The 17,816-nt window shown below is 39.4% G+C and overlaps 1 pseudogene across 1 annotated transcript; it reads right to left on the bottom strand.

Moving 5' to 3' along the window:
• Positions 1-16,090: 16,090 nt before the first annotated feature.
• On the bottom strand, positions 16,091-16,783 carry LOC306660133 (small nuclear ribonucleoprotein-associated protein B'-like; annotated as a pseudogene). Its single transcript has one exon. The product of its transcript is annotated as a small nuclear ribonucleoprotein-associated protein B'-like (transcript).
• Between the last annotated feature and the right edge of the window lie 1,033 nt (positions 16,784-17,816).

Here is a 17,816-nt window from a genome sequence, read left to right as displayed (position 1 = left end):
AAGGACCTTGAAATCAGACCAGAGACCCTGCATCTTATAGAAAAAAAAGTAGGTCCACAATTCACCTTGTTGGCTTAGGATTAGACTTCCTTAACAGGACTCCCATAGCACAAGAAATAAAAGCAAGAATCAACAACTGGGATAGATTCAAACTAAAAAGCTTTCTCTCAGCAAAGGAAACTATCAGCAATGTGAAGAGAGAGCCTACAGAGTGGGAGAATATCTTTGCCACTCATACTTCAGATAGAGCGCTAATTTCCAGAATCTATAAAGAACTCAAAAAACTCTACACCAAGAATACAAATAATCCAATCAACAAATGGGCTAAGGAAATGAACAGACACTTCACAGAAGATGTACAAGCAATCGACAGATATATGAAAAAATGTTCAATATCTTTAGTAATAAGAGAAATGCAAATCAAAACTACACTAAGATTCCATCTCACCCCAATTAGAATGGGGATTATCAAGAACACAAGCAACAATAGGTGTTGGCGAGGATGTGGGGAAAAAGGTAAACTCATACATTGTTGGTGGGGCTGCAAATTAGTGCAGCCACTCTGGAAAGCAGTGTGGAGATTCCTTAGAAAACTTGGAATGGACCTACCATTTGACCCAGCTATCCCACTCCTCAGCCTATACCCAAAGGACTTAAAATCAGCATACTACAGAGATACAGCCACATCAATGTTCATAGCTGCTCAATTCACCATAGCCAGATTGTGGAACCAACCTAGATGCCCTTCAATTGATGAATGGATAAAGAAACTGTGGTATATATATACAATGGAATATTACTCAGCTATAAAGCATAATAAAATTATGGCATTTGCAGGCAAATGGATGAAATTGGAGAATATCATGTTAAGTGAGATAAGCCAATCTCAAAAATCCAAAAGAGGAATGATCTCACTGATAAGTGGATGATGACACTTAATGGGGGGTGGGAGTGGGACAAGAATGGAGGAAGGAGGGACTGTACAGAGGGAAAAGAGAGGTGGGAGGGGTAGGGAGGAAGGAAAAAAATAACGGAATGAATCAAACATCATTACTCCATGTAAATATATGAATATGCAAATGGTATGCTGTTACTCCATGTACAAACTGAAACAACATATATCCCATTTGTTTTCAATAAAAATAAAAAAATTTAAAAAAAAAGAATGAATTTGGGAAACATGATGAATTTATTTTCTCCCAAAAGGCAACTGGAGTTCAAGGAAGGCATCAAGGGTCAAAATACAGATTTCCAAGTCAATAAAGTCTATTCAAACAGTCTATCATAGCATGGAGTGTGGGGTTGGATTCTTTGTCTCATGAATTTGAAGAATGAAATCTGCAGACACAAAGGTGAGAGCCAAGTAACAGCATTTACTAGAATAACAGAAGGAAAGAAAGCAGAACTCCCAAAGGGGAGGAGTCCCAAGAGAGATATACCGGAGAATGGCTGTTGTCTGGGGGTTGATAAGGATCTATAGGGCTAAGGGAGGTAGCCCCCTACCCAATCCTGGGTAAGGTACTCTTCATGTGCTTTTTGGTCCAATCAGGTTACCATGCCTTTTTCTGGTGAGGCCTGGGTAGCAGGCAGTACATGTCTCACTATCAGTTCCTTTTTTTTTTTTTTTTCCTCTCTGCTTACACAGGAGTTGGCCTGAGCTTGAGGCCTGGCTTGTGTCTGTAGTTTCTCAGTCCTGTTACTAGAGACCTAACCTTGAAGAAGCCCAGGTTTCCTGCCTGTCCATTTTAACCCTCTCTTCTGCCTATTTAATTTTAAGTAATTATCTTAGTCTCAATCTTCTTCTATATGTTAGGAAGACACCTACTCAGAAGCTAGCAGATCCACAGATTACAGTCTGCTTCTGGCCTGTTGCCTACACGCAGGCACACAGGTACAGCACTGGATATAAAATGGTTTATTGATCTCTGTGTGAATTGCTCCTTGGCTTTTTGGCTAAAATCAAGGGTGATATCTGTGAGTCCAACCTAGGAAACTCCTTCCTCTGGGGTAATTATGGTGGCAGCATAAGTAACTTCAGTCGTTACTGTTTCTTTGGCACTGGTTCCTCCTCTTTTTTTCTGTTGTTGGTTTTGGTTTTATTTTGCTATTAATACCTTTGGCCCCAGCCATCTGCCGGATATTTCTCACTCTAGGAAGTGGTTAGACGGGTAGATTTGTGGTGTTAGTCGACCTAGAACAAAATCGACTTAGTTGAAAACAAAGACAATTGCATTTATTTAGAGCTAATTAGGATTTAAATCTGGAAAACACAGACTGAAGCAATCTAGAAAATATGCTGCAAGGTTTTACAAAATGGAGAGTGTATTTATAGCTTTAAACCTGGAAGGGGTTAGAAATTACATCACTTGTTAGTCAAGAATTATGGCTGGTGCTGGCAAAAATTCTGCAAGAAAAAAAAACAACAACAAAAAAAACTGTTTTGTAAGAAAGGGATTAGGAGAGGTTTGGTCTCTAAGTGGCTTGGGGAGAGTCTGTTGTACAGAAGGTCAGCAGAGGTTAACAATGTTTCCAACGTCAATTTGCAACTTGTACCTGGGAGTTGGGTAGACTAGGGCTTGTTTGTAACCTACTTAGAAGGGTCAACTGCCAATGTATCTAGAACCTGATAAACAATGACTTCCTGACCGTATTTTAAGTGTGGGGACTGACATTGGAGGGGGATTGGAGGAAGTCCCACGAAAGCAGAGAAGGGAACCTCAACTCAGTCAGGTAGATTCTTTTTATTTACATATTTTCAATACTGGAGATTGAACCCAGAGTGCTCTATCACTGAGCTATATTCCCATCCTCAGCCTTTTTATTTTGAAACAGGGTCTCAGCTAAACTGTCCAGGCTGGCCTGGAACTTGGGATCATTGGCCTCCTAGGTAGCTGGGATTACAAGCATGTGCTACTGTGGCCCAACATAATGTCTCATTTAATCTCTCTCTCTCTCTCTCTCTCTCTGTGTGTGTGTGTGTGTGTGTGTGTGTGTGTGTGTGTGTATGTATGTATGTGTTTTCTCATGGGGAATTGAACCCAGGGCCTCTCCAATGGTAGGCAAGTACCCTACCACTACATCACCAGTCCTGAGTTCTTCACTTTTGCATAAAAAATTTCAGAGAGCATTTCAAAGATTTATTCAGTGAAAGAAAGCAATAAACTGGGTGCAATGTCACATGCCTGTAATCCCAGCAACACAGGAGGCTAAGACAGTAGGATCACAAGTTCAAGACTACCCTCAGTAATTTTGTAAGACCCTAAGCAACTTAGTGAGACCCTGTCTCAAAGTAAAAAAATAAATAAAGGGTTGGAGATGTGGCTCAGTAGTAAAATGTCCCTGGGTTAAATCTCCAGTACCAATAAATAAATAAAGTAAGGAAAAGAAAAGGAAGATATCAATAAGGCAGCATGTGCACTCAAAGGAAGAGTGTGCCCTTGAGAGTGAGATTCACCTTTGGAATCTGGGGCTCTTATTTTAAAGGAAACTTGAGGGGGTGGAAATGGGAATGTATGTGAGGATATCATCCTGGTGACCATGGGTCACAGGACCTTTGTGATGGTCTAGTCTCTCCAAAATCTTCAGGTTGACATTGTATCCACCAACTAGATGATGTTTGCAGTGTGCTTATAATATAACTTTCTTAAAACACGTCTCCCTTTGCTTTATCTAATCTGGAAATATGTTGCATAGGCTAAGATTACATTTAAGCTTTAATCAAAATAAGGCAATTTTCATAGATGAGTGAATTTATAGTAATTCTAAGTTTCTAAGATTTTTCAGAAATTTGGGAGTGACTGGTCTAGAGCATTTCAAAGCCATTCCTGTGACTATAGATTGTAGTGTCTCAGAATAACCAATTCAAAATAACCAGAGAAATATATTTGGGATGGGTATCGTACTCTCCCACATGCCTATAATCATTGTGCATTAAATAAATAAACAAACAAAACAGAACTTAGAGAAAAGCTGCAAAGTTTCACATTAGACAGCCCCACTCAAATGGAAAATGAAAATGAAAAGTGTGGCTGTTACTTATGTTGTTTGGGCAGCTCAGCATCCTGAGCAGTCATATGGGGTCAGGAGCCATATGAAATGTGTTTTTTCCTACCATTAAAGCATTCACCAAGAGGAGGGATCAAAGATCAAGGATTGCTCACAGACAGGTGCTAGCAGCTGCAGGGACCTTTGAATGTGCTCACACCTCTCATAAAATTTAACATTTGGTTCAAAGTAATTTCCTGGGCAGAAGCCGGCTCATCTTCTACAGAAGCCCTTTAAAAAATTATGCTATATTAATGTATGAATATATCACATTGAGTCCTATTATTACATATAATTATACACAAATGAGAAGATTTTTAAAAAGATAAATTAACCTCCACCTTACCAAAACCAAAAATAAATAGAGCTTCTCAAAATCCATTTAACTCTAAGTAGCGAGAGAAGACCATAGAAAAGTTGTGAGAGTCCTTAATGGGAGGAAACTAGCAACACAGGAGCAAAGTTCTATGCTTACTAAGTTCTATGTTTACAAACCTCACAACATGAATGTACTACCAGGCAGGAAAATGGGAAGAAACATGGTGATCCATTAACAGGAATCAACTCTAAGACTGATCAATACAAATTGTACTGACCTCTACAAACTTGAACCTGAACTTGGCTTATCCTAAGTCTACCATCATTTATGTACCATTAATATAAAATTTCTCATGTTTCAAGACAGTATTGGTGGGCACTGAAAAGTAATTTAAGCAAGGGGAAATTACAATTCAAATATGGGCATCATAATGTTGAATAGTAAATGCTTATTAATTAAAACTATCATTTGGAAATTATTAGCAGTAAAATTTTAATAACTCTTACAATATTAATTGAGTAAAATTAATTTTCTAATGAAGTTAGTATACTGAGTGACCTTACATGAAAGAATTTAGTTACAAATATATTTATGGTATTACATACATTTTGAGTTTATAAGAAACTAAAGTTGGAGAGAGAAATAAGAATAGAGAAACTAATCTGATTAATGACTCTGGATTTAGCTTGTTCTAAAAGTATGACTTGAACTATTGCAAGTCATGATAGTAACCTCTGTAGTTGCGTCGGATTCTCTTGGTGAAATGGGTTTCTAGGAATAGTCTTTTTGATATCAAGAAGAACAGCATGAGGCCTAGTCCTACAACTATCCAAACAGAAAGTTAAAATTTAGTGAGAGATTGCAGGTGAGAAAATTAAGATCCAGAGAATCCAAGTGACTTCAGGAGGTCACAAAGGGAATCATGCTGAGCTGGGACTTGAAAATGAATCTTTGGACAGGTGTCCAGTTAACCTTTAGTGGTGCCAGACTGCATGCAATAAATTAAATCACTCCACCTCCTCTCCTTTTGGAGAAAGTCTGCTTTACAAACAGCTGGGTCGAAACCTTTCTTTCTTAAGATGATAGCTGCCTCTTTCTCCCTTGCCCATGCCCTTCTTCCTGGCTACCATAAGCTAAGTAGCTTTCGTCTGTCATGCCTTTCTGCTGTGGTGTTTCTGCCTTGGAGCCAGTCCGCCATGGACTGAATCCTCCAAAACCAGAAGCCAAAATCATTCCTCCTGCAATTGGTTTTCTCAGACATTGAAAACCCCATGGACAACATTACACTTTTTTCTTTCAGATATTCAAATATTTTATTTATTTTATTTTTGGTACTGGGGATTGAGCCCAGGGCTACTCCCTAGGTGCATCCCTATAACTCATTACCACTGGACTACATCCCCAGTCTTTTTTCCTTTTCTTTTTTTCTTTATTTTTTGAGATAGGGGTCTCACTAAGTTGCTGAGGGCCTTGCTAGTTGCTGAGACTGGCCTCAAACTTGCCATCCTCCTGTCTCAGGCTCCTGAGTCACTGGGATTACAGGCATGGTCCACCATGCCTGGTTTATGAACATATTTTAAAGAAAGAAAAGTCTGCTATGTTTACTGGATACATATCATTTCTGTTTTTTTCCTGATGGTCTAAGTTTCCTCCAGGCATCATTTCCCATTCTGCCTTTCAGAGCAGGAATGCTCTTCCCACTTCCATTGATTTGGGGCTCAGCCAGGTAACCTGCTTCCTGATCCTAGTCTAAGCCTGAAGCTATCTCCTGTATTCTCAGCTGCCCTTTGATATTTCTGCCATCACTAGTAAATGTCCAACAATCCTCTGGTCCCAGGGAGGGCAGGCAGAGGAGCAGAGCTGAACTGGCTCAGCAAGTCCAGCCGAGGTGGCAGAATGAGAAGCTCATCTTCCACAGAGCAGAATATCCAGTATGACTTTCATTCAAAACCTGTTTCTTCAAGAACTTGGAAACCCTTTGGCCAATATCATCCCTTATTAGGCAAATGACAGAGGCGAAGAAGCCAGAGCTGAGTGATCCCATAAACACCCAAAACTGGCAAAGAAAAAAAAAAAAAAAAATCATGACTGACTCTTTTTGTCTCTCACTCCCCCACCACTTGCTTATTTGCTGTAGTTCTTCTGCCAAGTTATAGAGAATTTTGATGAGAACTTTGCAACATCCATACAAACAGATCAGTGATTTTTACCTTTGTTCATGAAGGATGTTTTTGCTTTTCTGTTTTGGTTTTTTATGGTGCTGGGGTGGAAGCTATGGCCTCAGCATGCTAAGCATGTGCTTTAGCCCTATGCTTCATTCCCAGCCTTTAAAAAAAAAAAAAATACATTACTTTCTAACAGAAAGAATACTTTTGGAGAAAATAGGTGTACCTATATTTCTAAAACCTAGATCATCATCAATGTGCTCTAGATTTGGATGTTCTCTATTAAGGTTTGACATTTATGCATTTATGTCTAGATTTCTTTCTTTTTTTCTTTCTTTCTTTTTTTGTTGTTCTGGTGATTGAACACAGGGGTTCTCTACCACTGAACTACATCCCCAGTCCTTTTAGAAGAATTAAAAGAGCCCCCCTTTAAAATTTTCAAATTTTTGTTTTAAAGTATGATATCTGAGAGAGCACTGAAGTCTTCATTATATACTAAATGTTTCATTTCAGATATTTATAGTTAGCTTTCTGGGAATTTAGCTAGTTTGGTATATTCCAGCATTTGTGAAATGACTCATTATATAATATTTTTACTTTTCAATGTTTATATATATATATATTGATATATATATAAATATGTATATATACATTCATATTTATATCATTGTTGTTTGTTTGTTTTGCAATAAAAGGAATAAAAGCAAGAGACTCCAGTGCACTAGACGAGAACTCTACCACTGAGCTACATCCCTAGACATTTTTATTTTTTAAATATTATTTCATGTTAAGATAGGTTCTCACTAAGTTGCTGAGGTTAGCCTTGAACTTGTGATCCTCCTGCCTCAGCCGACCTAGTTGCTGGGGTTATAGGTGTGCACCACTGCACCTGGTCAGAGGACACTTTTAATAGAGTGTATTTGTCAGCTCAGGCTGCCGTAACAATACCATAGACTGGTTGGCTTTAAAAATTGAAATTTATTTTCTGTTTTTTGTTCGTTTGTTTTTGTTTTTTGTCTTATGATGCTGGGGATCAAACCCAGGGCCTCATATATGCAAGGCAAGCAATTTATCAGTGACCAATACTTCCAATCCCTATTGTCTCATAGTTTCAGTCAGAAATCCAAGGTCAGAGTGTCAATAGGTAGGTATGTGATGAGGTTTCTCTTCCTGGCTTATATAGATGCTATTCTGTCCTATGCACTCAGCTATATTCTCCCAAACTTCACATGTTGATTTATCAAAGATTCCATTTCTGGGGCTGGAATATAGATCAGTTCACAGAGTGTTTGCCTGTCAAGCACAAGGCCCTGGGTTCAATCCCCAGCATAGTCAAAAAAAGATTCCATTTCTGAATTTAAAAAAAAAAAATGTGGTAACTAAATGATCTTTCAGGAGGCAATCACTTTATCTTAGATTTGTGCTTATCTTCATTTTCTCTATAGGGTAGGAAATGATGGTTGGGTATATAGTTAAATTGAATTCCTTAAGATTGAAGGTTTTCTGTCAACAGCTTTGGCTGGATTGCCATCACAGTGGATGGGTAAATCCCTGTGGTATGATCCAAACAATAAGGATCATCTGCACTGGGACAACATTTGCACACTGGTATGAAGCTGTGTTTACTGATTACATTTAACTAAGGTATAGGTTGAGCTTCTGTGATCAATTTGTTTTACATTAAATTATAATTTGCCTTCTTGATGTGCTACTTAATGAATAAAAGATTTAAACTAGAGTTAGAAAATTTAAAAATATATATTTACATATTTTACAGGCAATTTCTTATTTTGATTAATGAATGATAATATAAAACACTTCAGAAATAATTTTTAGCAAAGAGATAACTCTAGTCAGGCACTGTGGCACATGCCTGTAATCCCAGAGGCTTGGGAGGCTGAGTCAGAAGGATCACAAGCTCAAGCCCCACCTCAGCAATTTAGTGAGGCCCTCAGCAACTTAGTTAGACCCTGTCTCAAAATGTAATTTTATAAAAAAGGGCTGGGGATGTGGTTCAGCAGTTAAGTGCCTCTGAGTTCAATCCCTGGTACCAAAAATACATTAATTAATTAAATAAAAGAGGTGACCCTAGCAAGTGCCCAGGTCATCAGCATTTATTTTTCATAGTGCAAACCATGTTTTTTCCTCTGTACTAGAGATGGGACTCAGGAGTGCTCTACCACTGAGTTATACCTGCAGTTCTTTTTTTTTTTTTTTTATAGACTAGATATTTTATTTTTATTGTACTTGCATGCAGTATCACTTTTTTTTTTCTTTTTTTTTTTTATGCGGTACTGGGGATCGAACCCAGGGCTTTGTGCTTGCAAGGCAAGCACTCTACCGACTGAGCTATCTCCCCAGCCCATTGTAGTTCTTTTTAATTTTATTTTGAAATAGGGTCTCGCTGAGTTGCCCGGGCTGGTCTGGAACTTGCCATCCTCCTACCTAAGTCTCCTGTGTAACTGGATTATAGGTGTGCATCACCACTTCTTGCTCGTAATTCATTCTTTATGCCGTCATTTTAAAAACTCCGACAAAAATTACCTTAAGAAAGTACAGGGGCTGGGGATATAGCTCAGTCGGTAAAGTGCTTGCCTTTCAAGCACAAGGCCATGGGTTCGATTCCCAGCACCAAAAAAAAAAAAAAAAAAAAAGAAGAAGAAAAGAAAAGAAAAGAAAGGAAAAGAAAGTACAACTAACTGGCCAAAATTGTGGAAAACAAATTGTGGGTAGATGATGGGTAGAGTGGCACCTTTGCCTTCTGTATTCACATTTCTTTTTTTTTTTTTTAATTTATTTTTATTGTACACAAATGGGATACATACTGTTTCTCTGTACATGAAGTAAAGGCATACCATTTGTGTAGTCATACGTCTACATAGGGTAATAGTGTTTGATTCATTCCGTTCCCCCCTCCCCCACCGCTCCCACCCCTCTTTTCCCTCTACACAGTTTCTCTTTCCTCCATTCTTACCTCCTTCCCACCCGCCACTGTGTGTCATCATCCACTGATCAGGGAGATCATTCGTCCTTTGGATTTTTGAGATTGGCTTACCTCACTTAGCATGATATTCTCCAATTTCATCCATCTGTTTTCACATTTCTGTAGCACGGTATCTCAGAGTTTGCCTAATGCCTTCTATTTGAAGGAAACTTCCCATATCATGAAGAGCCAGGGACATCAGGAGTAGACAGGCCTGGCCAGACATCGTTAATTCCCAGTCTTGAATGTCAGCCATACTTGTCTGGTGTTACATCCTTTAAAAATAGCTAGTTATTTATTTAACCCTTAGGAAAGTTATGTTGGCTAAATGAGAAAAACAAAAAAAACAAAAAAAAAAAAACAAATCACAGAGCTGACAGAGAACTACTCCAATTTATTACTTATTTACTATTCTACAATTTAATCATCTGTTCATTTAAACACTGGACAAAACACTGCAAATAACAAAATGTAAAGTCAAGTTGGGGGAGCCCCCTACTTATGTTATGGGGCGCAACCTGAGAAAAGACCAATCATCACTGAGAAGTCCAAATTTGAGAGTCTTTATTTAGCCGGCTGGCTGGCTGACTGTCTGACACAATGCCCCAAAAAATGGCTATTGGGAGAACAGCCCCGACCACAGGGTTGTAGGGGTTCTTATACCAAAAATTACATTAATCCTAAGTGTCTGTTGCTATGATTCGAAATTACACATTAACATCATGAGATCATTGACAGAGGGGTAAGAGGGTCAAAATGACCCTTACCTAAGTACAAACTAAAGAATGGTTACTAACATCCACACAATCACTGTTCACATGGTACATTGTTTAGGAGCAATAGGAATCAAAAGAGAGCAATTTTTCTTTACATAGGAATTATCATTCTGTGAAACATGATACACTAAGTAACTGATGATGGGTACAGAGGTGGGGTGTTCCCATGGGAGAAACTTATTTCCTACATAACATGGAGTCTCAGAGCAAAATGGAGTCTGTTTAGTCATTTCCCTTAGTCTGGCCTATAACATTCTCATGGAGCCAGATCTGTCAGCCCATCACACTTACAGCTTTTCAGAGACTTCCAAGTCTGTGATCTTGGGGTGCATGGCTCATCCTGGGCTTACCTAATCTGAGCCCCCCCCCCCTTGTTGCCCATTCTAGCCTTCCCCCTGCCCACTGGGCTCTGGGCTCTTCCTCGGATGTGCCACGCACACATCTCCCTCAGGACTCTTGCATTGCTGTTTCCTTAGCTGAAATAGTTACTCTCAGATGTTATCCCTGCTCCATGCTGTGCCCAAAAGCTGTCCCCTCACTAAGACCTGGCAACAATTTTCCACATTTGGAGACTTCTGGTTTCCACATGGGTCATCTCTCAGCCTGCTTCATTTATCTCCGTAATACTTATCCCTACTAAAAACATCATAGACCTATTTGCCTACTGATTTACTGTTAATCTCCCCAACTAGAACATGAACTCCATTGAGAACAGAAATTTTGTTTTATTGGTGCAGTGTTCCCATGGATTTAAAATAGTGTCTGCAACATAGAAGATAATAAATAATTGTTTGGGTGAATGAATGAAGACATAATTTCTGGGGAGAGGGAAGACAGACATGCCATAAAGTAATTACCACAAGAATGCACAAAGTCCAAGTCCTTTGGGGGAGGTGGCAAAGAGGGAAGTCTTCCCAAACAAGTGAGGTTGAGAGAGACTGAAGATAAAGAAATTGATACTAGTAGAAAAGGAGAAAAGGGCATCATATTGCAGGAGGGGAACCAACACAGGCAAAGGCATGAAGGTACCACACTATTAAGTTCAAGGAAAGGTTGGACATTTGGTACAAATACAAACATAAAGTGCATCCTACACTAAGTGTTATAAAGTGTAGAAATCACAACTATCACAATAGTAGGCACCAGAATCCCTCAGGAAGTCAGGTCGTGGCTCATTCAAGTTAGATAAATTTTTTTTCCCCCCCAGGGCTGGAGATTAAACCCAGGCCAGGCAAATGCTCTACACTCCCAACCCCAAACTGGATAATTTAAGGAACATTACCAGATTATTTACAAAGATGGATCAGGGATTAAAGACACAGAGTAGGAATAATGCCATCCCCCAGGAGATTTGGCCATTGAGAGACCTGAGGAGCAATGGAAGAGTGACCAGAACTCATAGAGGGCAATCAGAAAGGACACTGCCAATTCTCAGCACCTGGTCCCAAAGTAGCAGAGGTACTAGACCTGCCTCCTCCCAGTTCCCCGTCATGTCTTGCTTTCTCCCATGGGCTGAACCTAACTGGAAACTTAAGGAGGAGAGATTTTTGCTAATGCTGTCCCCAGACTTCCTGGGCCAGACAGATCAGGACAAAGAGAAAATTAAGGGACAATGAAAAGATATCCAGCCCAGGGGAATTATCTTAAGTGGGGAAAAATGCTTTAATTAGCATTTGAGGTAAGTGGTGAGACTCACAAGTTATGCCTAGCCTACCAAAACCACTTATCACTAAATGCCTCATATAGAGCAATGAGAGAAGTTTTGCTTTGGCCATGGGAAGGATATGAGTACAGAGAAGAGAAAAGAGAGAAGAGAACCATGGTATATAGTGTACACAGTGTAGCTTCTCCCCAGGAAAGAACCAAAGATGGCCAGTGATTTTGCACATCCTGGACAGACACATTGTGTGCATGAGTAGGTCATTTATTTATAGTCATGTGGAAACTCATCAGGGAACTAGGTTTTGTATATGGGCACCTTGGTGGTACTCAGAGATAGCACTGTAGAAACAGAATTGTGGAGGCAGAACAGGCCCTGAAATACCTATAAATCTTTCAGGCTATTGGATATTGTGAAACACTGTGAAATTGCTAAGATTTGCCAAATTTTGCCTAGATCTTGCAATTCCAAAAGTGGTGGGTTCCCATAATTAACAAGTTTAGAATTTGCTCTCCAAGCAATGGTCAAACTGTAAATGCATGTTTATGTGAGGGCCTCTGGTGGTGATAGTGCAGAAGTTGGTCAGAGTGGGAAGAGACTGAGGCAAAGTGGACCCCTCACCTATAACAAAACAGTACATTTACCTTTGGATTTTCTTAAATATGTGATATTCCAAATTTAAGTCATGAATGTCATCATTAATAAAATCACTCTTAGTCTATATTGTTTCACATTTTCTTAGACCTTATGCTGTTTCATTTAAACCTGTCATTTGTCCAACTGCCACTAATCACATCCTCTGCACATTTTTTTTTTCACCTCTTTCCTTCAGTTTACTTTAAATAAGGCTAACAACTTCTCTCTCCCACACAGTGTGATACGGTGGTTTCTCCAGATTGCCTTTCATGCACACTCCTTACCATCTGTTGTTTTCGTGTATTAATCATTCTAACCTGGGAATGGTGGTTTCACCTTACTAGTTATAAATTCCTTCAAGGAGCTGGGTGCAATAGTGCAGGCCTGTAATCCCAGTGGTTCTGAAGTCTGATTCAGAAGGATGACAAGTTTGAGGCCAGCCTCAGGAACTTAGTGAGTCCCTTAGCAACTGAGAGACCCTGTCTCAAAATAAAAAAATAAAAAGGACTAGATAAAGTGTCCCTGGGTTTGATTCTCAGTACCCGCCCCCACAATAAAAATTGTTTTTTCTTAAAGGTTCCATTGTGTTGGAAGATAGAATACAATGTTAAAAATAATAAATTGCATTCCTTTATTACTTTTTATGAAAAACAACACTTATAAAAACAAATACTGATTTTTCATTAGTATGTTTCTTTTTATTTTTAACTAGGATCAAAGTAGGCTGCTGGGTAGTAGCATGATAAACTTGAGCACTTTGAAAAGGCCAGAGATTTCATAATATCATCAACATAATCAAAATTGATTGTTAAAACCACCCAGTGTCCCACATACTTATCTGAAAAGGCATGACTTAATAGGAATGTTGAGATATAAAAGGCCATTGTCCTTGGTAAGGACAATAACTTCCTAGAATTCAACCGTTTTGTTTCCTGTGATTTTCGTTTTTGGGAAAACCATGATTTTTGTGAAATCTGATGTTTATTTATGGTACTGTTTTTAAGAAATTGTCAGACATGGGTCATTTTCCAAGACTCATAAAAGGATACAGGTATAAATTAAACTTGGATAAAATTCACTTTCAAACACAATTATTAACTCAAAAGTACAAAACACACTTTCACATACTTAAATATATCCTATGGCTAAAAGAATACTTATTTTACTAGCATGATTCGTCATGAATTTTTCCTTATTTTTTATATAACTAGTTAAAACACTGTTGAACTTCCTTCCACGATATAGTGCAAAGGCATTGAACAAAATGCCAGTGTACAAAATTGGGTACATACTCATTGCAAGGACATCCTCACACCCAGACAAATGTTTTGTTTTGGAATACACGCATCAGCATGCTTAAGTCATTCAATTGTCTCTCAGTAGTTTATAAAGCAATAGAAGAATTAAGGACTTTAGGGGTTTTTTTTTGTGTGTGTGTGTGCATTGTTGTTTGTTTGTTTTTATTTGGTACTGGCGATTGGACCCAGGGGTGTTCTACCACTGAGCTACAGCCCCAGTCTTTTTTACTTTTATGGTTTAATTTTAAGATAAGACTTTGCTAAGTTGCTTAGAGTCTTGCTAATTTGCTGACTCTGGCCTCAATCTTGTGATCCTCCTGCCTCAGCCTCTGGAGTTTCTGGGATTACAGGTGTGCATATAACACCATGCCTGGCAAAGTCTTGTATTTACTTTATTTATTTATTTATTTTTTTGTATTGGGGATTGAACCCTGGGGTACAGAGACAACATTTCTCTAAGTTGCCAAGGCTCTCACTAAGTTGCTGAGGATGTCTTGAACTTGCAGTCATTCTGACTCAGCCTCCAGAGTTGCTGGGATTACAGATGTACAATACCCATTTAGCTCATGCCAGGCTTCTGATGTATTCTTAAGGAGTAGGTCAGAAATGTTAAATAAAGGAAACTGCTCCTATTCAAAGAACATATATCTGCATGCAATCCAGCATAACTGTCACTAAATCCTGCATTTTCGTCTTCTCTGAAATTACAAAGAATGGAGAATCTCAGGCAGTTTATTCAATTATATTGCAATATGTATGACATTTAATAAGGGAATAGACCCATGTTTCTCAAAATGTAATTCTCAGAACTACCCAAGATGTATATCAAAAACACCATTTCCTAAATGTGCAAGGAAACCTTTGAACATTCTTGAACCTGACAGCTTAGGTTCCTGAGCCACTGCCATGTGACAATGCTTTTTTCACTTCTGCAAATCTGACCTTGATAAATGGTCATAAGAAACATGCGCTACTGCTATTGTAGTCTCTTGAGATGAGATCTGAAATGGGGCAAGAACAAAAGCATGAGATGTTCTTTGGTCTTTGCAGCTTGCCCTAGTGCTTGGGACTTTGTTATAGTTTTGTTACAAAATAAAGTCCTCCTCCTTGTTTCCCCAAATAAGAAAGGTAGAGTTGCAGTTTGAGGCTGCTAATGGCAATAAAGATTGTGGCTGTTCCTCTCACCCAAGGACAAGGCAGTCTCCACAGAGCTTGACCATGAGTTTACTTAATGAACTGACAAATGGCACTCATCATATGCCAGGCAATCTTCTGAGTGCTTTACCGGTAGTGTTCACTTTTGGAATCTTTCAGATTAGCCTATGAGGTTGTACTATTGTCAGCCCAAGAGAAAATTATGACATTTTTCTTATTACCTCTTCTGAAAGGTTTGGGTTTCAAATTCTCAGAACTTTGTCACCAAAAGCCAACACATCAATAATGAAAGAAAAACAAAATTGCACTGGTAGAAGTTGAAGAAATTGGGAAAGAATATTTCTAAGTAGAAAATAAAAAGATTATTGGAAAATTCTTCTGTCAGGCTAGACTCAGTGGTGCAGGCCTATAATCCCAGTGACTTGGGAGGCTGAGGCAGAAGGAGTCACAAGTTTTGAGACCAGCCTAAGCAACTTTGAGAGATCCTGCCTCAAAATAAAACAATAATTTTTTAGAAAAAGGACATGGGGATGCAACTCAGTGGTGGTTCAATCCCTGGTACTGCCCCCCCCCCCAAAAAAAAAAGAGTAATAAAAGAAAAAATTCTTCTGCTGAGGGTTCCTTGGAGCTCTGCAATAAATTTGGGACATAGTAAATGGAAAGGAGTCTCCTTTCCCATTTGAATAAGAAGTCCCTAAAACTCTGGATGCTGTCTGAGACTTTTTGTAATTCCAAGTCTCTGGAGATGGAACCTCTGTTGAAGGCCATCAGACCTCCATGCCATAGTGACTTCGACTTTCTCCACATCTTCAAAACCCAACAAACAACAATAATTTTAATTATTTAATTATTTAACTTTAATTTTCAATAAAAGTAGAAATGTTATTTAATGTGCTCATGTGCTGAACCTACAGTTCACTTTCTTTATTTTTTAATTGTTCTATGCGTTCATTATCTATTATTACGTGGAAAGGGGACAAAAAGCCCACAAACAATCTACACAATTCACAAGACGCATAGCAGGGAGAAGTGACTTAGATGAATCAACAATATTCTAGGGTCTTGGAAGACGCATTCTGGGGGGGAAGTGGGCCTCTAATTCCTGGTGGTAGGGGCCTCATTCCAGGAGGGGCATGCCTATTGATGTCCCTCAAGCATGGGGAAGCCCAATTGGTGGGCCCTTGGGTGGTCTCATACCAGGTGGAGGAGCCATACCTGATGGTGGGGTTGCTCTGCCTACAGGTGAGGGTAGAGTCCCCTGTCCTGGTGGGTACTATACTGGGGCTCCAGCAATGCTGGCAGTAGCAGCAACGGCAGCAGCTGCCGCAGTGCCTCTTTTTGTGGAGTCATTACCTGCTGGGATGGACCCCCAACACCTCTGATGGGGCCTGCTAATCCAGCAGGAGTGTGGGGATTTGGCACACCAGCTGGTACTCCTTTGCCAGCTGCCCTCCCAACCCCAGGACCACCTGCAGGTCCAGCAAGTAGCACCCAAGCAATACCAGTATCTTTAGGGGGTGGTCCCTTCACTGTCAAGGATACCAAATTCTCCCCACGCAGCAACACCAGACCTAAACCCTCCTTGTCTTCACGCTGTGGCTGTTTTGCATTCTTTGGCTCGATTTTCCTGAACTCGTCACAATCACAGAGGATCAAATTCATATGCTTGTCAAAAGCCTTAAAGGTGCCAATGAAGATTCAGCCATCTTGCAGGATATATCTCATTCTATGGTCCATGTGCTACAGCATCTTGCTACTCTTGCCACCAGCAGATAGAGCCTCTTGTTTTTTTCCTTGAAATCACTTATCTTGATGTTCCAATATTGCTTTAATACCTCTTGGTGTCTCGACTAAGAAGGTCTGTCTCAGTTCTGCCTGAAAATCCACCACAGGTACTTGTTGCTGCTGAGAACATCTTGGGTACAACTGACGCCATTTTACTATATCTTCTATACTACATGCGTGTGCTTCTTTAATGGTTTATTTTAGTCTCTTCATTCCATGATACTTTTGTTCTAAACTAAAATATGATTCTGACCTAAATTGGTTCTCAGTCCAGACTATACTCACTCTTGATTGCTCAGTGAGACTGTCCTTCTACGTTTGACTTGGACTTTCACCTCTGGCACATACTGTTCTGTAGTTCATCTCAGGTGTAAACCATCCCTTGCTCGCTCCATCGTGTTGCTGACCACTCCTCAGGCCGAGGCTATAATTCACTTTATAGTGGTAAAATATAATCATGGTGTTGAAAGTTTCTTTGAATGGTTCTGCATGGAGGATAAGTGACCCTCAAATAGACAAAGGGAGGACAGGACACAGCCGTTGTGAAAACACTTCTAAGGAGGACATAGCCACAAGTGACTAAATTTGTGATATCTTTTTATTCTGGATGGATACAAAAGCTTATCTTAAAATAAAACGTGTGTGTGTGTGTGTGTGTGTGTGTGTGTGTGTGTGTGTGTGGCATGGATGATCAAACTTAGGACTTCTTGCAAGCTAGACAATTGCATTGAGCTATACCAGCAGCCCTAAAACCTAAATTTGTGTGACTTTTTTCTTGGTACTGGGGGTTTAAATCAGGGGCAATTTATCATTAAGTCACATCCCTAACCTTTTAAAAATTTTTTTTAATTATTATTTTGAGACAGGGTCTCACTAAGTTGCTTAGGGCCTTGCTAAATTGCTGAGGCTGGCCTTGAACTTGCAATCCTTCTGTCTCAGTCTCCTGAGCTACTGAGATTATAGGTGTGCATCATTGCACCTGGCAATGTGAGGCT

The sequence above is a fragment of the Sciurus vulgaris genome, assembly GCF_902686455.1.
Source record: "Sciurus vulgaris genome assembly, chromosome: 1".
NCBI classification, from domain to species: domain Eukaryota; kingdom Metazoa; phylum Chordata; class Mammalia; order Rodentia; family Sciuridae; genus Sciurus; species Sciurus vulgaris.
This window is presented reverse-complemented; position numbering and strand designations above follow the sequence as displayed.